This window comes from Pituophis catenifer, unplaced genomic scaffold, assembly GCF_029215685.1.
Source record: "Pituophis catenifer annectens isolate HBS135680 unplaced genomic scaffold, rPitCat1.0.hap2 SCAF_5, whole genome shotgun sequence".
Taxonomy (NCBI): domain Eukaryota; kingdom Metazoa; phylum Chordata; class Lepidosauria; order Squamata; family Colubridae; genus Pituophis; species Pituophis catenifer.
The window spans coordinates 56,648,645-56,674,098 of NW_027256885.1; the positions used below are offsets into that span (position 1 = coordinate 56,648,645).

General features: G+C 40.8%; 1 protein-coding gene across 1 annotated transcript in view; it reads left to right on the top strand.

Annotated features, from left to right (window-relative positions):
- The first annotated feature begins 14,065 nt into the window (after positions 1 to 14,065).
- The window catches only part of LOC139317523 (serine/threonine-protein kinase tousled-like 2), a 178,845-nt gene continuing 167,456 nt past the window's right edge, over positions 14,066 to 25,454 (top strand). Inside the window, exon 1 of the mRNA XM_070944597.1 lies at positions 14,066 to 14,130. The gene's annotated coding sequence lies outside the window, so the exon portion shown is untranslated. The remainder of the gene's footprint in view (positions 14,131 to 25,454) is intronic.

Below are 25,454 nucleotides of genomic sequence, written 5' to 3' on the forward strand. Positions count from 1 at the left end.
CTGTTCCTTATATTCCACAACCCCTCCTACTGCACCTTCTGTTGCTTCGATCATTGCCGATTCCTCCTCTCGGAACTCTACTGGGGCTACTGTTGTTGGAAGTTCCATTTCCATTTCGGTTTCCTTTTCTTTAAGAAAATCAGCATAGAAAGCCTTCGCTTTATCTATTGTATCCAATCTATATCTTTGAAGTTGCCATGTTAGAACTAGCCCTTCTGGTACCAACCATCTATAATTCACACCTTTCTGGAGTAAGATTTTAGTCAAAAATTGATATTCTCTTCTCATCTCTCTCACTTTTCTTGGTATTTGCTTCAAGACCACAATTTCTTTCTCTTTGTACTTCAATGTTTTTTCTCTGGCAATCTGAAGTATTTGTGCTTTAATTGATTTCTTAGTAAATCTTATGTGCACCTCTCGTGGTAGCTTATTACGCATTGCATACCTAGTGTACACTCGATATATCTCGCCCACATCCTCCATCATCTTCTCCTTGGTAATTTCCAGTGCTTCAGCCAAGATTTCTATCATTATTTCTGGCAAGTTTTCTCCTTTCTCTTCTTGTACATTTTGAAATCTAAGATAAAATTCTGATCTGTCCATCTCCCATCCGATCAATCCACTCCTATCACATTCAACTTCTCCCAATCTATTATCTATATCTTTGATTTTCTCCTTTTGTTCCTCTTTTTTCTCAAGGTTTTGTAGTCTCTCTTCATATTTTGACATCACTTGCTGGATGCTTGCCACTTTTTCATCTGTCTTCAATAGTTGTTGTTCCATCTTCTGGACTGTTTGAAAAATCATCTGTAGTGTCATATCTTTATCTCTTTCTTTTTCTTTGTCCTTTTCCAACTGGAGCATTGCTTGGATTGATCGCTGTCCTCCAGACGGTGACGAGGTAGGCGTAGAGGCAGAGGATCCAACTGTCGCTACTTTTCTACTCATTCCGTCCAGTAATCACCAATATCCAAATATAAAAAAGCCAAAAAAGCAGAAGGAGTTGCAAAAAGAAAGAAAAAACTAAAAAAGGAAAAAAAGAAATGAACAATAAAAATAAGTCTTCGGGTTCTTCAAAACCCTAATCCACTTAGTATGCAAATAAAGAAGAGGTGCAAAGTAAAAAAATAAAAATATGAAAATATGTCTTCAGGTTCTTCAAAACCCTAATCCACTTAGTAAACCAAAAGAAAAAAGGAGAAAAAGAAAGAGAGGGAAAAAATAAAAATAAGAATAGACGTAAAAAGGAATCAATAAAATGAAAAAAAAAAGAAAAAAGAAAGAAGCCACCCAAAAGGTAAGATAAAAAATCCAAAAAATCAGTCTTCAGGCACTTGACTACCTTAATCCAATTCAGTTGCATAAAGTCAATGAATAGAGAAAAAGAAAAGTCCATTAAACATGTTTCAGCAAGGTAAACATACGAAGAGTTATCCCTTAGCCAATGCAAAGAAGGAATAATAAAAAATAAGAAAAGTTTCAGTTTCTTCTATAGTGCTTCTGGACTCCTACTTCAAATAAATCCGCAAAGAACACCTGTATAAACAATACAGATAGCTCCTGCTTCCTCAGATGTTCTCCCCACAATCTTATCAACAACACAGTTCAGAGTCCTTGCTTTATTGCAACAATGTAAATACTCAGCTTGCTACTTGAATAGGAATAGATAACAAAGTTTCTTTTCCAGTAGATGGCAGTATCACACTCTCCTAGCCCCTTGCTGTTTTTAATCCAAGTCTTCTTTGCCAATAAAATAGTAAAAAAACAAAAAAAAAAGAAAATTTTTGTGGTGGTCTTCAAAAAATAAAAAATAAAAAAAAATAAAGGGAAGCCAAATTAAGTCCCATAAAAAAAAAGTTATTTTAATAGGCACACCAATTTTCAAGTTAATTTTATCAGTCCTTCTTAGTCCAGTCCCGGTCCGTAGCAAAGCAATTTTAAACTTTTGCCAGCTTAAATGACTTAAACATAAAAAAACCCAATTCCAGTTAACTTCGCTGCTTAATTCCCTTTTAACTCAATTCTCTTGTTACTTCTAACTCAGGGTGTTCTTTTCATCGATTTAAAATAAAACTCTCTCACTGCATCGGCTCACTGTTCTTCCGATCTTCTTCTTCGGAGCTGTCCCAGCTTCAGCAGCCACAATGGCTGCCACCCCGTTGCTAGAAAAAGGGCTTCTCCTGGCTCAACCAGGGACTTTGCGATGTCCCTGGGATCATCAGGATGTGCCCTCCACTATCACAGTCAAAACAAGACTGTGAGGTCCAAAAAGGACCGTCCAGCAACAGGGCTTTTGGCGGTGATCCTGGAGCCCAGGAATCTCCCGTTCGTTCCGCAGCAACATCAAACTCCTCCCCTCCCCTAATATCAGTTATTAATTTTGATGGCTGTTTATTACCTTTGGAAACACAGACAGCATATCTTAAAAGGCTGAGTTCTTGCATTTCTGAACACAAGCTACTTTTTTATAACAATCTAATAAATTTATGGCAGTTCTTGATAAATTCATCTAAGAAAAAATATTTAGAGTGAGATCTTCTCCAAAGGAAAATGGAAAAAGAAGAAAAAGAACAAATGCCATCTCATTCACTTAGAACACCAGGAAAAAAAGCATAGCACCAGAAAAGCTTTTTGTTTTCTTGCAAGTTCAGAGAATGACGGTTAGGAAAGCATAACATGCTATTCCTTGCAACACTGCAGTAAATGAGAAAGAGTTGAGTGAGCGTTAGAGAAAGCATCTCTCCAAACTTTGGCAAGGGTATGAAAGAGTTGTAAATGAAAGAATAGAAATGTCAGAATAGCTCAGTGAAGTGAGAGGCAAATTTCAGTACCTCCTTCCAAAAAAATCCTGTTATCTAAACATTTCAAGCAGTTCTCAAGACAAATGGTTCATAATATTGCTGTGTATGGTAGACCTGGGCATTTTACGGCCCACAGGCCACATTTAGCCTGTGGGCGGTCCCAGTCCAGCCTGGGGAGGGAGGGTGGCATGGGGGGGCAGGGGGTGGTGGTGGTGGCATTCCACAACAGTCTCAGTTGCTCATGTGGACTCTTGGAAAAATTAATTGGTCACTTCTGGTCTATGGATAACAAGCAGCCCTGTCTTTCAATCATTTATAATCGTATTTCATGACCAAGTTAATATTTATATATGTATATAGTCAAGTTCAGTAGAAATGGAAGAAGAAATAAAAAAGAAGACAGAGAAAGAGAGAAGAAAAAGAACAAAAGTAAAGCGGAAGAGAATAAGAAAAAAGAAAAAGAAAAGAAAAAAGAAAAAGAAAAAAAAACAAAAGAGAAAAGGGAGAAAGAAAACACCTCCTAACAGTATTCATACCTCAAATGAGCATTAATCATTACATTTCCATTTTAATCAAACTGTATTATTTTTCTTGTCTTGCTACCCGCTATATTCCATTTCTTCTTTTTCCAATCTGTCCAAAACTACTCCTTTTCAATTTCAATGTTATCAGAGTTAAAAGTTCTATAAAGTTTAGTTCTTTTATAGTAACTATTCCATATATGGTATCATCATCTCTTCTTCTGTTGCCACGCCTTTTTCTTTTGTTGCTGCGCCTGTTAGTTCAGTTTTAATTGTTCCATTTTATTTCTATCCATCAATAAATTCTCCAATAGACAGGTTGGATATTTCCAGAATTAAACCTCTTTAATTTCTTCCAAAGTAATCCAGTTTAAATAGCAAGACACATAGTTTCTCCTTCAAACCGCAAGCAATCCACAATTTGCACTTTCATTTCGTCACAGCTAGTATCCATTTTGTCTATTACCACTTGTCTTTCCCTTTACTTTAAAAAGTTCCTGTTTGTCGCCTCTTCCCTCTTTCTCTCTTTACAAGTAAGCCATTCCCATTCCCAGATCTCACCGAATCTGATCAAACACTGGTAAGGTTGCATATTAAGACCTACCTAGTGGCGATAAAAGCGGCGAAGTCTAATTACTTTTCCGCTCTTATTGCGTCATCAGAGAATCGTCCGGCGGCCCTGTTCAGAGTGACCCGCTCCCTGCTTCAACCGGGAGTGCGGGAGGACCCCTTGGAGGGCAGGGCTGAGGATTTTGGACGATATCTGTATGACAAAATCGCTCAGATCCGGTGGGATTTGGACTGTGACTGGGTAGATCCGGGCAGGATGACAAGGAATAGTCTTGAGAATGTTATCTGGGAAGAGTTTGACTCTGTGACTCCGGATGACGTGGACAGGATTTTGGGGAGACTTAATGCGACCACATGTTTACTGGACCCGTGTCCTCCTGGTTAGTACTGGCTTCCCGGGAGGTCACACAAAGCTGGCTCCAGGGAATTATCAACACTTCGTTGAGTGAGGGTCACTTCCCCGCTGCCTTGAAAGAGGCGGTGGTGAGGCCTCTCCTCAAGAAGCCCTCCCTGGACCCGACAGTATTGGCTAACTACCGTCCTGTCTCCAACCTTCGCTTCGTGGCGAAGGTTGTTGAGAGTGTGGTCGCACGACAGTTTCCATAATTCCTGGAGGAAACGTCCTATCTAGATCCGTTCCAGTCGGGTTTCAGGCCTGGGCACAGCATTGGTCGCGTTGGTTGATGATCTCTGGAGGGCTCGGGACAGGGGTTGCTCCTCTGTTCTGGTCCTATTAGATCTCTCAGCGGCTTTTGATACCATCGACCATGGTATCATGCTGCACCGGATGGAAGAGTTGGGGATGGGGGGCACCGTGTTACGGTGGTTCTCCTCCTTTCTCTCCGACCGGTCGCAGTTTGTGTTGACAGGGGGGCAGAGGTCGACCTCGAGGCCTCTCATTTGTGGAGTGCCGCAAGGGTCGGTCCTCTCGCCCCTTCTGTTCAACATTTATGTGAAGCCGCTGGGCGAGATCATCCGTGGCTTTGGGGTGAGATACCACCAGTACGCTGATGACATCCAGCTGTACATCTCCACCCCAGGCCAACCCAGCGATGCCCTTGAAGTGATGGCCCAGTGTCTGGAGGCTGTACGGATCTGGATGGGGAGGAACAGGCTCAATCTCAACCCTTCCAAGACCGAGTGGCTGTGGTTCCCGGCATCCCGATATAGTCAGCTGACTCCATCGCTGACTATCGGGGGCGAGTCTTTGGCCCCCGTGGAGAGGGCGCGCAATCTGGGTGTCCTCCTGGATACGCAGCTGTCCTTGGAGGAACATCTGACGGCTGTTGCCAGGGGGACCTTTTGTCAGGTTTGCCTGATTCGCCAGTTGCGCCCCTTTCTTGATCGGGATTCCCTGTGCACAGTCACTCATGCCCTCGTCACCTCTCGCCTGGACTACTGCAACGCTCTCTACATGGGGCTCCCCTTGAGGAGCACCTGGAGGCTCCAACTGGTCCAGAATGCGGCCGCGCGGGTAATTACGGGAGCTGCATGGTGCTCCCGCATAACACCGCTCCTGCGCGAGCTGCACTGGCTCCCAGTGGTCTTCCGAGTGTGCTTCAAGGTGTTGGTTACCATCTTTAAAGCGCTCCATGGCATAGGACCTAGTTATCTTCGAGACCGCCTTCTGCCACCGACGACCTCCCATCGACCCATGCGCTCCCACAGAGAGGGCCTCCTCGGGGTGCCATCAGCCAAGCAATGCAGGCTGGTGACCCCCAGAGGGAGGGCCTTCTCTGTGGGGGCTCCCACCCTCTGGAATCAACTGCCCCCAGAGATAAGGAGAATCCAAGACCTCCGTGCCTTCCGCCGTGCCCTTAAAACTTTCCTTTTTCAACAAGCCGGGCTGGCCTAACAAATCCTTTTAAATGATTTTAAATTCGTTTGTCTTTTTAAATTTTGGGCCAAATTGAGATATTTCCTTTTAATCTGTTCTTAATTTATGTATTATGTATTATGTATTTATGTGTTTTTACTTGGCTGTACACTGCCCTGAGTCCCTAGGGAGAAGGGTGGTATATAAATTTGAAGTAAAATAAAAAATAAATAAATAAATTTGAAAAAGAAAGTTTCAAATTTTTATATCTTTCCAAGAAAATGATAATTCCAAAACAGACAGTAGTTGCAATAATCCATTAAAGGGTCTTTTCCTCCTGTTAATTGTTTGGCTGAGTCATCTTGCCCCAATAGTTTGTAGCTGCTAATTAAGGCTAGGGGCACACTTGTTAATAGCCATCATTTAAGCGCTGCTGCCGCCTGGGTTGGATCTCACTCACCCGGCTTCCGAGCTCTTCGCTCTTTTTCCTGCTTCTTCCTCCTGCACAATGCTTTCCCGGTTGGCCCCGGCTTCGAGGCAGCTGCCATGGCTGCTGCTCCCCCGCCACCGGCGCAGAGGGCTTCCTCCGGCCTCGAGGAACCTGCCCGTTCCTCTTGACCGTCCGAGGGGTCCCTCTCTTTCCCCCTGTCCCTCCAGGACAGGGTAGGTCCAGAGACCTGTCAGCGGCGGCTCGACAGACGGAGTTTTCGCGGGGCTCATTAGAGCCCCGCTATTTCCCCGTCTGGATCGCCACAGCGCCAACCGGAAGTCCCTTTAAATGTCTCTTTAAATATCTTAATGCTTAAATGAAAATTTGAATTTCAATAAGAAATATTTGCAGATTGAATAAATAGAGGAAAGTGATTTTTAAAGTGGAAAAAAATGTGATTTCTATAGTAAAATAAGAATAAATATGAAGAGAGAAGATTTTAAGGGAAATTTACAACCTAGGAGAAAATATGTGAGAAGATAGTTGTTGAAATACATGTTTATATAAAATTGGGGGGAGATACGGAGGAGAATAGGCTGTGAATTTGTCAAATAAAACAGCCAAAATAATAGATCTAGGAGCGGAGGAAAGCATGCTGGTAATACTAGCCAAACAAGAGATGGAGATTTGGAGGAGAATATGCTGGAAATCAGCCAAAATAGAACATGCTGGAAATCAGCCAAACAATAGTAGGAGTTATGAAGGAGGATACTGATGTTGAGATAAATTTGTCTAATATGAAATGTGTAAAATTAAAGGTAAACTGTTAAAGCTTAAGATTCAGAGATCTGTTGGAAGGGTCTAGATATTAAGAAATATAGATAGAACTTTCACGTATAAATTGAAACAAAATAGAGCTGTATTCAATTTGAAATTAAGATGTGTGGTGATAAAATTGTAAGGTAATCAATCAAATTAAGAAGTTAGAATATTTTTTTTTTTAAAAATTATGTTTTGATATTGTTGTTAAAAGGTTTAATGAAGGGAAGTTGGGAAAGAACCAGATATAATTGAATTTATAAATGGATATAAAAATGAATTAAGGCTTTCTTTTTTAGGAAATTAAATTGGTGGTAATATAATAGAATAGTTCTGATCAAGATATTAGAATTCATGTTAAAAAAGTTTTTTTTTAAGTTCTGATTTTTAATTTTAAAAGATGTAATGGGAAATTGTGAATGGAATTTTTTCTTTTTTTCTTTTTTTAAAAAATGTAAGCGATTGTACCTATCTGTGACTGGATCGAGACTTCGCTCTTTTTTTTTCCCAATTTTTTTTTTATTTTTCAAAACACAAAACGTAAAATACATCTTTTTAGAGCAGGTGCTTGTTCCATCATATAATAAGTACAATTATTAAGATTCCCACAATCAATTTTGTTCCCATTTTTATCCAATTACATCTTTTTTAAAAAAAAAGAAGAAAGAAAAAAAATCTTATTCTAAACATTTATCATTCAATTATTTCGCCCAACATTCTAGACTATAAACACCATTCTAAATATCATTTTAAACAATCAATATTTCATATACATTTCTCAATTTAAGATCCATTACGCCAAATCTATATTTCACCTCTTCTTGATCACAACTAATATCCAAATCTTATCAAAAATTTATTTCCCTTTTCTCTTAGAATTTTTACAAAATCAATCAACATTTCGCTCTGTAGTTTATTACTTCCAAAGTATTTTATTTTGATTTAGTTACTCCATAGTTATTCTGTTATACTATTAAAATTATTTTGGCTAATTCATAGTTTATATAACTCCAATCTGATTATTTAACTGGTTCACAGTTATATTATTATTCTCCTGTAAAGTTTCTTCCACTTCCTCCTAATTTTATTTTTTAGCTGGTTCACATCTTGATCTGCTGCTTTCCAGCAAGGCTTACCTCCACTCCTGACCTTAAATTATTTTGGCTGGTTCACAGTATGATTTTAACTACACACCAACCTTATCTCCTTTACTCCTCCTATATTTATTTTATAACTGGTTTGCAACTTAAATAGTTGCTTTCCAGCAGTGCTTTCCTCCGCTCCCACCTTTATTTTTAACTGGTTCACAACTAGTATATTTCAATTGTTCCCCAGATATAGTCTCCTCCACTCCTAACTTTATATTTTTTGGCTAGTTCACAGTTTAGCTTTAGCTGTTACCCAATATATGCTTTCCTCCACTCCTAATCTATATATTAATTGGTTCGCAGCTTTACTTTAACTGTCTTCTAGTGCATATTTTCCTCCGCTCCTACCCTTATTTTTAACTGGTTCACAATTATGTTTCAATTGATCCCCAGGTATAGTCTCCTCCACTCCTACCTTTTTATTTTTAACTGGTTCACAGTTCATATAAACTGTTACCCAGCGTATGCTTTCCTCCACTCCTAACTCTGTTTATTAGCTGGTCCACAGCGTTGCTTTCACTGTTTTCCAGCTCATGCTTACCTCCACTCCTAACTCTTATTTTAATTTTTAACTAATTCCAAGCTTTGTTTCAACTGTTTTCTAATATAATACCTTCCTCCACTCCTACCATATTTATTAACCTGGAGCAAAACTCTACTTTAGCTAATTTCCAAAATCATATTTCACATTACTCCTAGTTTCACATATTTAATTGATTAATAACATTTTGTTTTAATTATTATCTTGCTTGCATTTTCCTCCCTTCCAACTTCTCTTATTCAATCTGTTAGCTTCAAATTATTTCACAATATATTACCCATATTGTTTTTCCATTTATTCTCCTCCATATTTCTAATTTAAAATAAAAATATACTTTAACAAATATCTTCCAATGTCTTAAAAAACCTTTTCTTCTAAATTGTTGAATCTACGGAAAATTCAAAGTTTAAGAACAAGTTAAAGCCTCCAGAGATAGTATTTTTCTTAGATCATTTGTGCTCTTATTTCTTAATCAAATTATTTGTGTATTTATATATATATATATTAAAACAAGGTGGTGATAGTAATAACAAGGAAAATAATAACAATAGTAATTACAATAAAAAAATAAGGAAGTAATAGAGACATCAGTAAAAAGGGAAAGGGGAGTTTAAAAATAACAAAAAAAAGTAAACAATTATATTAGAGAGAAAAGAGAGAGAAAATAAAGAGGGAAAAAAAGCAGATGAGAAAAGAGTAAAACAAAGAGAAAAAAGAAAGATAAGAAATAAAAAGAAAGCATGGAGAAGAAAGAAAAGTATCTCCTAACATTAATCATTCACCCAATAACCATTACATCCATTTGAATCAAAATGTGATATTTTATCTTGTTACTTGATTTATTCCATTGTTGTTGTTTTTTCTCCAATCTGTCCAAATGTATTTCTTTTCCCTTTCAATGTCATCAAAGTTATAAGTTCTGCAAAGTTAATTCTGGAACTATTCCATATATGGTATCATCATGTCTTCCTTTTGTTGCCACGCCTTTCTCTTATAATCACTTTTATTTAGTTCAGTTTCCATTATTCCATTTAATTTCTTCTTTCAAATCTTCCATAAGTCCTCCAGTGAACAGATTATGTATCAGAAGCCAAGGTCTCTAAGTCTTTACTCAGTGTCAATTCAGTACAAGTAACAAGTGACATAGTTTCTCTTTTCAATTAACAAATAGTCTGGGATTCATATTTTCATTTCAGAGCTAGGAGCCATTTTATCCATCACCGTTTGTCTTTTGTCTTTACTTTTAAAACATAGTTGTTTCCTCTTCTCCTTCCTCTCTCCCAGATATAATCCAGTCTCACTCCACAAAATCAGTCTAGCCTCATGTATCCACAGGAAAAATAAAATAAAATAAAATAAAAATAGTTTAAAAAATTGTAACTAAGCCATTTCCACAGTCATAATAAGTGCTTTCTATCAAACAGGTCCTTTGTCTTTTAGCCCCTGTAGTTGTTAGCCGCTATTAAAACAGGGGCTCACTTGTTGCAATCCACATCTGAAGGCAGCTCCCGCCTGTGCAATTGTTAAACTCACCCGGCATACAAGCTCCCTGTTCTTCTCCGCTTCTCCTCCTCTCCTCCAGCACGATCTTTGTTCCTGGTTGCTGCAGTTTCAGTTGCTGTCGTTCCACTGCCGCCAGCGTGAAGGGAAAGCCTCCGGCCCGTTCCTCTCGGCCACCCAAGGGGTCCCTTCTTGTCCCTCTGTCCCTTCAAGACACGGAGCTCGCCATTTCCCCGTCTGTATCCCCGCAGCGCCAACCGGAAGTCCAGACTTCGCTCTTGAAAGATATGTTTTATGTTTATGTTGGAAAAAAAATAAAAAAATACTTTTCAAAAAAAAAAAAAAAACCAAGCAGCCCTGTCCTGGGGCCTCATAGCCAGTAATTCAAAGGCTGCTGTCAAGCCCAATATTTTAGATATTTTTTTTAAAAAAACTCATCTTTTCGTTGACTGTTTACATACTATGACATGTTCCCCTGATTGAGAAATACTGTGTAAAGGAAAGCTGTTCTGCAGAGTTCCTTGTCAGGCAAAATCATCAGTATAGCTAAAGCGATCTTCCACTTTGTGCAGGAAGAAGCAGAGATTCAAGCAGAACTAGAGCGATTAGAACGGGTTAGAAATCTGCATATCAGGGAATTGAGAAGGATACATAATGAAGATAATTCACAGTGAGTATTGGCCATAAGAGAGGTGCAAATTACAACCTTGTGAAAGATATCAACTTGATAAAATATGCTGAGAAATGTTTGCTTAGAATTAACTTTGCTTAGAATTAATATTATTTATTAAATTTATATAGCATCTGACTCCCAGCTACTCTCGTCAGTATATCCTTCCAAGCAACAAGGGTAAACAAAACACAGAGGCAAAATAAAGCAGGAAAAATGTGTGTTGTGGGCAAGACAATCAAAGAAAGTTTGACTGTGTTACAACACAGTTTTGTCTGAAATAGATTGCCAGTTCACCTGCATGCTCAAGCCTTTCTACATATTACAGGTAGAAAACTTACCTTTTTGGATGACTTGCTTAAGACCATGTTCTAACCACTATATGGATAAAATATCCTGTTCTCTCCCCATCAGGTTTAAAGACCATCCAACACTAAATGATAGGTATTTGTTATTACATCTCCTAGGCAGAGGAGGTTTTAGTGAAGTATATAAGGTAAGTTAGATCACCTTTCTGTTTTGCTCAATTAAACAGTGTAGAAGCTAAAGAGTTAGTTACTTAGACTTCTGCCTTTCTCTTCTATGGAGTCTGTCTCTCTAAGTAGAATTATTTGACTTAAGAAGTCAACAGGTTCATGTTAATTAAAGGTACCTCTGTATGCTCATCACAACTAAATGAATTTTCTTGTGTTTAATTGTAGCATTGTCATTTCATACTCAGATACCAAATTTGTCATGGTGTTAAAAGTTTTTTTTAGCGTGTCAATCTTCAGAAAATTTCAGGGAATTATCTACTAATTCTATATTCCCTACAGTTCATTCACAGTTTCCATAGATCACAAAATTTGCCAAAATAGCTCCCTATTATCCATACACGGTATGTGTATATATATGTCTTTTTTTCGGGGAATGTCTTACCCGCTTACCTTAGGACCACTGCAGCCAGGCCTCCCATGCCCCCAACACCTGTTGCTCCAGTGCCCGACTTCTTCTGCAGCCGCTTGTGGCCAGACGCCACGTGGCACATTGCACCAGTGCCGCCGCTTGCGGCAGGACGCCGTGTGGCTCATCACACCGGTGCCACTTCACAGTGCTTTACAGCCCTCTCTAAGCGGTTTACAGAGTCAACATATTGCCCCCAACAATCTGGGTCCTCATTTTACCCACCTCGGAAGGATGGAAGGCTGAGTCAGCCTTGAATCAGTCAGTCCTGGTAGTGGGTAGAGTTAGCCTGCAGTACTGCATTCTAACCACTGCGCTACCACGGCTCCGAGGAAATTTGTGAAATATTAAGTGTTTCATACTTTGATGTCCCATTTTTGGCCATTCTATATATTTTCTAGGCATTCTATAAAATGCCTACTTTCACACATTGATGGTAACATACATACAGTTTTTCAATTATTGAAATTATTGAATTATTTAGGAATTTACATCGTTGAACAATTATTCATGTAGTTACCAGAAGTAAAAATATAATGAATTCCTTTTAATAATCCCAATTTTGGAGTGCATTCTATTCTTTGTTTAATTATAATTCTTCATACACTTTTTTCCAGAAAGGTTCATATGAAAACATGTTCCTTTCTTTTGACAGCCCCTCCATTTTATTGAGTAATTGAAAGATAATTGAGCTATTCTTGTTGGAGTTAAATCCAACAATGTGCTTACTTTCATTGCAACTCTTCTACTGTATAGAAGCTGATAAAAAGCCATCTGACTTCCATAGTGTTTGCCATTTTGGATCTTCCATTTGTTTTCCCAAGTCTATATCCCAAATGTCATTTTGACCTGCAGGGAGGTCACCTAATTCCTAATCCAATAATAATAATAATTTCTTTTGAATTGTTCCTTTAGGTGGTGGTGGGGTAATTAATTATTAATTTCTCAGAATGTATTAAGCAGTGAAATGCTGGATCTCTTACATCCTTATTAAAAAATATTTTTGAATTATTCATGTGGATCAAGAAAAGAATCACAAATAGGTTATCCATTATCTCTTCCTTGTTACATATATTATAAAAATCCGTCACCTTACAAAGGTCAAAGTCTCTTCATAACTTTAATGTAATTGTCCTATGTTGATTATAAAATCTTGAATATATTATTAATTGGGGGGATGATATGCTCCTACATACATTCAGAGATATCTGAAACAGGTTGCTTGGTAATAGAACTTTGAAAATGGAACTCATTTCCACCATCCTCCCTACTTCTGAGACCTATAAAGAATCTATTGACTCATAATCTTTTAGTATTAAAGCAAGAAGTTTACTTTTTTCTTCTTCAAAACAATGCTGTCTCTGTAATTTCTACTGTAAGAATTTGAAATAAAAAATAATAACTTTGGAAGAGCCATCATTTTAGCTGTCTCAGTTCAAACCATTATATTTAAATATTCCTTTTCCGTTTTTAAAATTTTTTCTCCAAACGGGAATAGTTTTATCAAATAATTTATTAATTGTTGTAATATTTATGCCTAAACATTTAAAATACTCAAAATATTACATGCCTCTGTTTTTAGAAATGTAAAAGAACACTCATTTGTGAACGGTTTTAAGCTGAATATTTTTACAAATTTTTCCAGCTCCGTTCTAATGTATTTTGCTGGCTAAATAAAATTTGAGAAAAGGTAATTCCATATACTGTATACTCATGGGTAAGCCAAGAATTTTAGATGCCAAAATACACCCCAAAAATTGGATTTGGCTTATCTGCAGATGGACTTATATGGGAGTATATACATTATATCATCTGCAAATAAATTCAAGTCTTATTTCCTTTGAATTCCTTGTTACTCTGAAGTACTACTATTAAAGGTTTTTATAACAAAACGAGGAGTTAATAGACAGCCTTGCTTAATACCTCTTGAAACACTGGATAAATACCCAGTTTTAAACTTTTATATGAAAGTAGTTTTTGACTTTAGCATTTTAAGTATTTCTAGTCAACAAAAGTTAAACATTTAAGTGTTGCTCTGATTTCTTTCTATAAAAATATAAAATATGCAGTATATTTTATTAAAAATATGCTGGTCAGAGTCACTGTATCAGTAAGATGGGTGGCATAGAAATTTAATAAATAACACTATAGAAAATTTTAGCATAGTACATATTAAAGTACGCAAAAATACAATTCATAACTGATCTTTTTCATAATTTATTTAGAGATGGCAGTCTTTGTGGTGTTTTTGCCTACTTACTAGCTATCATTCTCTTTCAGGCATTTGACTTAACAGAACAGAGGTATGTAGCAGTAAAAATTCACCAGTTAAATAAAAACTGGAGGGATGAAAAGAAAGAAAATTACCACAAGTGAGTATTTCTGAGTATTTGATTGCAGGGTATGTACAGGTAGTCCTCGACTTGGAACAGTTCATTTAGTGTCTGTTCGAAGTTACAACATCACTGAAAAAGTGACTTATGACCCTTTTTCACACTTACAACCATTGCAGCATCCCCATGGTCACGTGATCAAAATTTGGATGCTTGGCAGCTAGTTCATATTTATGATGGTTGGAGTGTCCCGGGATCATGTGATCACCTTTTGCAACCTGACAAGCAAAGTCAATGGGGAAACTAGATTCACTTAACAACTGCAGTGATTCACTTAACAACTGTGGCAAGAAAGGTCATAGAATAGACTAGACTAGACTAGACTAGACTAGACTAGACTAGACTAGACTAGAATAGAATAGAATAGAATAGAATAGAATAGAATAGAATAGAATAGAATAGAATAGAATTTTTTATTGGCCAAGTGTGATTGGACACACAAGGAATTTGTCTTGGTGCATATGCTCTCAGTGTACATAAAAGAAAAGATACGTTCCTCAAGAATCAAATGGGGCAAAATTCACTTAACAATTGTCTCACTTAGCAATAGAAATGGTGGGATCAATTGCAGTCATAAGTCGAGGACTACCTGTATAGGATAATGGGTATATTTTGTATTAACTTGTGTCTTAAGTTTTTATTGAGAAGGAGGTTTATAACTTGTAAATGGGAAATATAGTTATAAAAAATGTAAATACAAATTTTGTTTCTAGATACTGTCAGGAGCAAGCCAGCAGAGCCACTTGTGAATAGCAAAAGTCAGAACTTTATTGTCAACCATCTATGTTACAAGAATCTCACCAGACTGTGTGCCTTCCCCTGGGAATGACCAGATAAGGCTTTGTGGACCCTGGGGGAGGTCAAGCTTATGCCACTTGCAGCTGCACAAGGACTCCAAACTAGGCCCTCACTTGACCACTCCTTCCAGCCTAGCTGGCAGTTTCCCAACAGATACTTTTATTTGAAAAACATGAAATGTCTCTTCCTTGTGAGCCAAACATTAATCACTGTCCATTTCTGCATTATAAATGGTTGAAAGGGAGCATCTGAAAAAAGGGGTGAAAGCACTATAAAGGTAGTCCTTGATATTACAACCCTTCATTTAGCAATTGTTCAAAGTTCCAGTGGCATTGAAAAAAAGTTACGACTGTTGTAGCATCCCTACAGTCACATAATCAAAATTTGGGCACATGGCAACCGGCATGTATTTACGACAGTTGCAGTGTCCCAGGATAATGTGAATCACCATTTTTGACCTTCCCAGCTGGCTTCCAACAAGCAAAGTCAATAGGGGAAGCCAGATTTGCTTAACAACTCTGTGATTCACTTACCAGCAAAAATGGTCATAAAGTTGGGCACAACTCACTTTAACAACTGCCTTGCTTAGCAATGGAAATTCTGGTCCCAATTGTGGTAGCAAGTCAAGAACTGCCTGTATTCAAGGGCAACTCAACAAGCAAATGGGATTAGTAAAAGAAATTGCTGAGCACATTGTAAGCCGCCCTGAGTCTCCGGAGAAGGGCGGCATATAAATCAAATTAAAAAAAAAAATTGTTTGGAGAAAGACACCAGGAAGAGAAGAGAGTGACCAAAGGTACTGTTATACTCTGAGAGACTGTGGGTTGAAAAGTTTATCTGGTGAATAGCTGCTGATTGCCTGTTGTGGGTGATTATGTACTATAATTGCTTCCTGCTGAGTAAGCAGAGATTGTAGGAGGAATGTAAGACAGCTATGTTCCACAGAGTAAGTTCACTGAGTTAACAGGAAGAGCTACCTGTAAAGTTTGATGGGGAGTCTCTAATCAAATTTCCTGTTAGCAAACAGCAGGAGAATTTGAGAAAAGAACAAGAAGAAATAAAATCTTTCTACTATTAGTGGCTTAATACACTGAAGTGAAGATGAATGGACAGGACTCTGCTATCATGACCTGCAGTGCTTACATTTGGCATGTTCACATTTGTGTCTGAAAACCATCCAATATTCAGCAAGGGCAGACTCCTAGCAGTATTTGAAAAAGATGTTAGAAGACCAGAGCAGTGATAATTAAGCTGATAAGAGGGAATTAAGTCTTACTAGATCAAAGAAAAGAAGCAATACAATAGATTCTGATAGAGGAAGCAGGTCTCAATGAGGAGAACAGCCAAATGAAGAAATAAGTGACAGCCAGAATCAGGAGATGCATAAGATTTTCTGCACATCTCAAATCAAGAAACAGCTTTAAAGGATTTAGAGATAAAACAGGCTCCAGGTTTTCAGGGAAAGAAAAAGAGATACTGTGGAGAAGGAGACAAGATGGTGGATCTCGAAAAGATAAGAGGTGTATAGCTTTGCCCACAAGAAGAAAAAGAGAAAAGTTTGTTGGGTCACTGTTAGGAGTAATTAAAACAAGTGAGCCCATCGGCTTTCAGAGTATGCTACCTGCCAGGACATTGATCAGGGATGTGATAGAACAACTACCAAAATTTACAAGTGTATTGATAATAAATTCCTTCCTACTAATCCAAGTGGGAATATGGTTGCAAAGAATGACTACAGTTGTATCACCATTGGCTTTGACAATCTAGAAAGAAAATTCAAGAACTTGGGACTCAAACTTCTTTTCCATTCTGAAAGAGGACTGGAAAGGGAAAGAATACTGCCAAGTGGATGCCTGGTTATGCAGATTGTGTTGACAGGAGAGATTTTGTTGCTGGGACCATCATCAGAGTTAACTGTATAATGGGCTACCAGTATGAGAGGAATTGAATTAATATATTTGGCTGAAAAAAAAATGAATTTGATCATCCTGATTGGCTGTCATTGTGGTTTCAATTGGAAGTTGATGTATAGAACAATGCCATTGGTTTTATTTGATCCTGCTGAGATAAATTCTTCTAAATTTTTGCAGATTAAGTATTTTACATCTTTATTTTTAATGTGAGTTTCCTGAAGACAAATTATATACTGTTTTAAATTTTTTAGGTAGTGAAATACTTTTTTCCTTTTTTGGGGTGAGTTGGCTCCATTTATGTTCCAGGTTAAACATCTGTATTCCATAGTTAATGAACTATTTTTGAAAAGTCCATGCCCATAGCCCTCAACTCCTCATCATTTTTTCTTATTTCTTGCTGGTCATATATTTGTTTCTCAATTTGTGCGGGCATTTTCTCCTCCCTTCCTTTCTGGGTCTCTGTTCTGACCTAGGCTTCCTGCGACAGTAAAAAGCATACAATTAGTCCCCAAAACCCTCTTTTTATTTCAACGGCTGTGAATTATGTTCATTCACAGCCTGTAATGAGTCACAAAAAGTTTGTAAAGAGTCCGTCAGAAGTCTGCCACAGTCCTTCGGGATAAGGCTGATAAGCACCCACCTTTATCTCCCTTGACACGCTGCCAAATACCTAATTGGCAATTAGCTTTGCAAGGCCACACGGAGCACAGAGTCAAAACGGAGCTTCAGAATTTAAACTGACCAGAACGAACAAAGTTGCTTCCTGAAAAGGCTCACGTGCCTTTGCTCCTCCTTTATGTCTTATGGGAGGAGCCAATCATCTCCAAGCCCTACTCCCGAGTCGTCCCTTTTGTCTTAACTGTTCTTGCCTTCTGGCAGCTCTGCTCATGCACGCACTGGGAACAGGCTCCCCCTGTTCCTCTTCCTCGCTGATGTCCGACTCTGGAGACTCCTGAGGCAGCACATAACTCCCAGATGGCCCTGGCCCCCTCTCTGCCTCCGACGCAGAGCCCTCGTCCGAGCCTTCCCCAGACTCCGGGACTGGCCTATGTTCCTCCTCAACCTCCTCACTGTCTGGCAGGCCGCCAGCGGACCACAACAGTCTCTTGTAATTCACTTTTGTATTTCCCTAGAAATTATCTGGCCTTTTCCAGTCTTCTTCTTAATTTCCTCTTTTACCACTTTGGGTGTTGCAGGAGATACAAAGTTCTGGTTCTTGCACTTCTGGTGGCCTCAACCATTGTTTATTTGATGCTGTTGTAGTGTGACTTCTTTTGGGTCTGCCTCATGTTCTTTGGCCTTCTCTTTTTGTATATGCCTTGTATGGTATAGAATCCCAAGACATTCTTTCCAGGTGAGCAGACCACTTAACTTGCTGTCTTTGTATGTAGTTTTAAGATTGGTTCTATTCCAGTTCTTTCTCTTATGATCTCATTTTTTATTTTATTTATTTGTTTTATTTGTTTTAATTTGTATACCGCCCTTCTCCTGCAGGACTCAGGGCAGTGAACAGCCAGAATAAAACAGAACACACAAAATTTAAAAACAGTTTAAAAATAATTAAATATTTTTGGCCGCAATTTAAAACACCCAATTAAAATCAATTAAAATTAACCAAAGCTATGGGATCAAGCCAGCCCGGCTAGATGAAATAAATAAGTTTTCAGGGCCCGACGAAAAGTCCGGAGGTCTGGAATTGTACGTATCTCTGGGGGGAGGTTGTTCCAGAGGGCAGGCGCTGCCACAGAGAAGGCTCTCCCTCTGGGGGTTGCCAGCCGACACTGTCTGGTGGACGGCACCCTGAGGAGGCCCTCTCTGTGCGAGCGTACTGGCCGGTGGGAGGCTATTGGTGGCAGAAGGCGGTCTCGTAAATACCCCGGCCCTAAGCCATGGAGCGCTTTAAAGGTGGTCACCAACACCTTGAAGCGCACCTGGAAGACCACCAGGAGCCAGTGCAGCTCGCACAGGAGAGGTGTCACATGGGAGCGCCCCGTCGCTCCCATAATCCCCTGCGCGGCCGCATTCTGGACCAGCTGGAGCCTCCGGGTGCACCCCAGGGGGAGCCCCATGTAGAGAGCATTGCAGTAGTCCAGGTGGGAGGTGACGAGTGCCTGAGTGACCGTGCGTAGGGAGTCCCAATCTAGAAAGGGACGCAACTGGCGTATCAGGCGAACCTGATAAAAAGCCCCCCTGGCCACGGCCGTCATATGCTCTTCTAAAGACAGCCGTGCATCCAGGAGGACGCCCAAGTTGCGAGCCCTCTCCATGGGGGCCAGTGATTCGCCCCCAATAACCAGCGATGGCACCAGCTGGCTATATCGGGACGCCGGAAGCCACAGCCACTCGGTCTTGGAAGGGTTGAGTTGGAGCCTGTTTCTACCCATCCAGGTCCGCATGGCCTCCAGGCACTGGGACATCACTTCAAGGGCATCGTTGGGGTGGCCCGGGGTGGAGATGTACAGCTGGGTGTCATCAGCGTACTGATGGAACTCCACCCCAAAGCCACGGATGATCTCACCCAACGGCTTTACATAAATGTTGAACAGAAGGGGTGAGAGGACCGACCCAAGGTGCCTCGTGGTCGACCGCTGCCCCCCTGTCAACACAGATTGCGACCGATCAGAGAGGTAGGAGGAGAACCACCGCAAAATGGTGCCCCCCACCCCCCACCCCTCCAATCGGCACAACATGATACCATGGTCGATGGTATCAAAAGCCGCTGAGAGATCTAATAGGACCAGGATAGAGGAGCAACCCCTATCCCGAGCCCTCCAGAGATCATCCACCAACGCGACCAATGCTGTTTCCGTGCTGTGCCCAGGCCGGAAGCCGGACTGGAGCGGATCTAGATAGACAGCTTCATCCAGGTACTGTGGCAGCTGCCGCGCCACCACACTCTCAACAACCTTCGCAATAAAGCGAAGGTTGGAGACTGGACGATAGTTAGCCAAAATAGCTGGATCCAGAGAGGGCTTCTTGAGGAGGGGCCTCACCACCGCCTCTTTCAAGGCAGCCGGCAGGACACCCTCCCTCAAGGAAGCGTTAATAATCTTCTGGAGCCAGCCTCGTGTAACCTCCCGGGAAGCCAGCACCAACCAGGAGGGACACAGGTCCAATAAACATGTGGTCGCATTCAGCTGTCCCAGAATCCTGTCCACGTCCTTGAGAGCCACAGGATCGAACTCCTCCCAGATAACGCTCTCAAGACCTGCCTCAATCATCCCGTCCGGACATACCCAGTCAGTGGCCAGCCCTTCCTGAATCTGAGTGATTTTATCATGCAGATACTGCACAAAATCCTCAGCTCGACCTTGCAAGGGGTCATCCCGCGCTCCCAGATGGAGGAGGGAGCGGGTCACCCTAAACAGGGCGGCTGGGCGATTATCTGATGATGCAATAAGAGTGGAAAAATAGCTAGATTTTGCCGCTTTTATCGCCACTAGGTAGGTCTTAATATGAGACCTCACCAGTGTTCGGTCAGATTCGGAACGGCTGGTCCTCCAACTGCTCTCCAGGCGTCTTTTCCGGCGCTTCATCTCCCTCAGCTCCTCGGAGAAGCAAGGAGCTAGTTGAGTTTGGTGCCGGGTCAGAGGCCGCAAAGGCACGACTCAGTCCAAGGCCCCGGCGGCCGCACGATCCCAGGCGGCCACCAGGTCTTCAGCCGAGTCATGAGCCAGAGTCTCAGGGATTGGCCCAAGCTCCATCTGGAACCTATCAGGATCCATCAGGCGCCTGGGGCGGAACCACCTAGTCGGTTCCGCCTCCCTGCGGCGGGGTGTAGCGGTTAGAAAGTCTAGTTGAAGGAGTGAGTGGTCAGACCATGACAAGGGTTCGATGACTATATCCCCTGATGGAATGCACGGAAGCCTGGTGGGCACATATCCATGAGGGGAACTCCCCCCTCCTGGCCCAACCAGGTCTCCGTAATGCCCACTAGGTCCGCTTCCCCCTCCTGAATGAGATCGTGAATGAGGGGGGCTTTATTAACAATGGACCTGGATTTCCCCCCAAACCCACCCTAATCCCCCCTGAACCCCTTAAAATTTTTGTTAAAAACCCACTTAAAAAACCCCTCAAACTCTTCTTTGCTGCATGCCATCTCTCGGGGCTCCAAAGCCCGTCATCAAGATAGGCCCTCGATAACGAGGAGGGCCAAACCTGCGAGAGGGGGGAATCTCGCAGAGCACGGAGTTCGTTCACCGAATACATCTGAACATCAAGGGGAGGTAATGACCCATGGCCAATAACCAGGGGGCAGTTTTGATGTTATCACAGTCAGAAGGAGTGAAATGCCGGACTTCAATAGAGCTCCATTGGAACACATGGGACCTCATTGCCCTCTCACGACAATGGCGGGAGTAAAATGCTGTTTCGATCTGGCAGGGGGTGACCCAGCCCCCCTCTCACGGCAGCTGGTCAGCCTCGATCATCCAAAAAGCCGGAATTGAGACAGCAGCTGTAGACCCACTCCACCAAGACTTCTATCCCCAGATATAAACCTCCATTCAATAGAGGGAAAAAATGGGATCAGGTCAGTCCTCATAGACTGAAACAGGCTCAGACTGCGGAGATCATAACAGCCATAACTCCAGGGAAGTCAAGATGACACCTAGACCAGGAGATAATTGTCCAGCAAGCACGAGCAGTACGGCATCGCCAATAGGCTTAGTCCCTCAAAGAGCCTTAGCAGGCTTCAGGAAAATGGGAGGTAAAAGGAGAGCGGAGGCAACAAAACGCCACAGGGGAAAACCCCTCAGTCATGGTCCAGCTCTCCCCAGCACCTCCCAGATCTTCCTTATGGCCATACTGCTCACCTCGCCCAGCCTCCATAAGTCCTCATGGAGGTCTCTGGGACGACCAAGGGGCCAAATAACGCCCCACGATCTCCCAGGAGGTCCAATGTAACAAGCGAGCAGCTGCTACCAACATCTCCAACGCTCCCACGCACCGACTCCGGCGACTCCTTCCTTGTCCCGGCAGCCGCCATTTCCACGCCGCCAGCATTGCCGCCGCCAGCCTCCTCATCCTCACCTCGCCCCCCCTTCCGCCCCTATAGCACATGTCCAGGGCGGGTTGGGTTGGCGAGGATCCCGACGAGGGTGCCGCACCGCTGCCACCGCTGCGGCGCCGACGCCGTCATCCTGGCCTTATCCCGTCTGGTCTCTCCAGCAGCTTTCCTCAAACGACTCATTTCCGTGGTGACTAACTTTCACTTATGCTTTATTGCAAGTGTCCATGTTTGGCACTGGTAATATAGGGTGGGGATCAATATGCTTTGTATGAGATGAAAAAATATTTTGCACAGTATTTAGTCTAAATCTTGTTTGTTGGAGTGTAAATTCTATGCCTTCTAACTTTTCCCAATGGAATGAGATGGTTTTTTTGTTTTGATATTTCAGTCAGGAAAGAGTAATCTTTTCTTTTACGTAGGTTTCAAATAGGAATTTCTTTCAAAATAATTAAATCTGCATTGTAGATTTTCAAATTGGATTTGAAGTGACATTGGAGGATTTGTTCTCTTGTTACTTTCCTTAAAAATCACTAACACATCTCTTGGAACCTTTCTTATTGTGTAATGAGAGTTAATTCTATATATTTTGTCAATCTCTTTTTGGAAATCTACTTGCCAATCAAGGAAATCAGCTAGGGCATGGGTCACCTTTTCCTGGATGCTTTCATCTGTGTCCTCTGGGATGGCTTAAGTATTTTTTTTACAATTTTTTATTTTATTTCCCAAGTTAAAATATAAAATAAAGAAAAAAGAAGAACAAACAAACTAACAACCACCAGACACTAATAATAACAATTTAAAAAAAAATGTACAAAAAGAAAAAATAACAAATGACAAATATGTCAAATAAATTCACACTGACATTAAACATAAAAAGTCCACCCTGGTTGAATGCTGAAAAATATATAAAAAATATCTGATGTGTTCTCCTCCCCTTACATAATGGGTCGACAAGTAATTGTAAACTTTCCCATCTATATTTAATAAAAATACTATGTTACATAAAAAGATGTAGCTGATGTGGAAATCAATTCAATTGACTCAACATCTGTTTGCCATATATATATATATATATATATATATATATATATATATATATATATATGCATATTCTTTCTAGCCAGGTTTTACCTACGTAAACTAAGTTGTTTTGCAGCTCTGGTTGTGTGAAATCTCATTCACAAGCTTCAGGGCTTTTTTTCTGTTGACAAACTGCAACTCTGTGTTGCTCTCTGGGAGACTCAGATAGCTATTTCTGCCTTATAAGGCTTCGTCGGTGAGCCACACCCACTTCTCGGATATTCCCCCTGTAAAGGTATAATGTGTCTTTTTCTTTTTCGTAGGCTTTTATGTGCATATTCTTTCTAGCCAGGTTTTACCTACGTAAACTAAGTTGTTTTGCAGCTCTGGTTGTGTGAAATCTCATTCACAAGCTTCAGGGCTTTTTTTCTGTTGACAAACTGCAACTCTGTGTTGCTCTCTGGGAGACTCAGATAGCTATTTCTGCCTTATAAGGCTTCGTCGGTGAGCCACACCCACTTCTCGGATATTCCCCCTGTAAAGGTATAATGTGTCTTTTTCTTTTTCGTAGGCTTTTATGTGCATATTCTTTCTAGCCAGGTTTTACCTACGTAAACTAAGTTGTTTTGCAGCTCTGGTTGTGTGAAATCTCATTCACAAGCTTCAGGGCTTTTTTTCTGTTGACAAACTGCAACTCTGTGTTGCTCTCTGGGAGACTCAGATAGCTATTTCTGCCTTATAAGGCTTCGTCGGTGAGCCACACCCACTTCTCGGATATTCCCCCTGTAAAGGTATAATGTGTCTTTTTCTTTTTCGTAGGCTTTTATGTGCATATTCTTTCTAGCCAGGTTTTACCTACGTAAACTAAGTTGTTTTGCAGCTCTGGTTGTGTGAAATCTCATTCACAAGCTTCAGGGCTTTTTTTCTGTTGACAAACTGCAACTCTGTGTTGCTCTCTGGGAGACTCAGATAGCTATTTCTGCCTTATAAGGCTTCGTCGCTGAGCCACACCCACTTCTCGGATATTCCCCCTGTAAAGGTATAATGTGTCTTTTTCTTTTTCGTAGGCACATAAAAGCCTACGAAAAAGAAAAAGACACATTATACCTTTACAGGGGGAATATCCGAGAAGTGGGTGTGGCTCAGCGACGAAGCCTTATAAGGCAGAAATAGCTATCTGAGTCTCCCAGAGAGCAACACAGAGTTGCAGTTTGTCAACAGAAAAAAAGCCCTGAAGCTTGTGAATGAGATTTCACACAACCAGAGCTGCAAAACAACTTAGTTTACGTAGGTAAAACCTGGCTAGAAAGAATATGCACATAAAAGCCTACGAAAAAGAAAAAGACACATTATACCTTTACAGGGGGAATATCCGAGAAGTGGGTGTGGCTCACCGACGAAGCCTTATAAGGCAGAAATAGCTATCTGAGTCTCCCAGAGAGCAACACAGAGTTGCAGTTTGTCAACAGAAAAAAAGCCCTGAAGCTTGTGAATGAGATTTCACACAACCAGAGCTGCAAAACAACTTAGTTTACGTAGGTAAAACCTGGCTAGAAAGAATATGCACATAAAAGCCTACGAAAAAGAAAAAGACACATTATACCTTTACAGGGGGAATATCCGAGAAGTGGGTGTGGCTCACCGACGAAGCCTTATAAGGCAGAAATAGCTATCTGAGTCTCCCAGAGAGCAACACAGAGTTGCAGTTTGTCAACAGAAAAAAAGCCCTGAAGCTTGTGAATGAGATTTCACACAACCAGAGCTGCAAAACAACTTAGTTTACGTAGGTAAAACCTGGCTAGAAAGAATATGCACATAAAAGCCTACGAAAAAGAAAAAGACACATTATACCTTTACAGGGGGAATATCCGAGAAGTGGGTGTGGCTCACCGACGAAGCCTTATAAGGCAGAAATAGCTATCTGAGTCTCCCAGAGAGCAACACAGAGTTGCAGTTTGTCAACAGAAAAAAAGCCCTGAAGCTTGTGAATGAGATTTCACACAACCAGAGCTGCAAAACAACTTAGTTTACGTAGGTAAAACCTGGCTAGAAAGAATATGCACATAAAAGCCTACGAAAAAGAAAAAGACATATATATATATATATATATATATATATATATATATATATATATATATATATATATATATATAAGGTAAAGGTTCCCCTTGCACATATGTGCTAGTTGTTCCCGACTCTAGGGGGCAGTGCTCATCTCCATTTCAAAGCCGAAGAGCTAGTGCTGTCCGAAGACGTCTCCGTGGTCATGTGGAGAGAGAGAGACAGAGAGAGAGAGATGTGTATGTATGTCAACAGAAGATAAAACTAATCTTCAGAGTCCTCTGTTAACCATCTGTTATTGTATTTTACATACAGAAAGTCCACAAATGGCTTTCAGTCTCTTATAAACTTATCTAATCCATTGTCTACTCAGCGGAGTTAATTTTTCCAGTTCAGTCAATTTTAAAGTCCACTCTTCAACAGTCGGTGTCCCCTTTTCCTTCCAATGCTTTAGCTAGGAGCCTGGTGGTGCAGTGGACTAAACTACTGTTAAAGTAGTA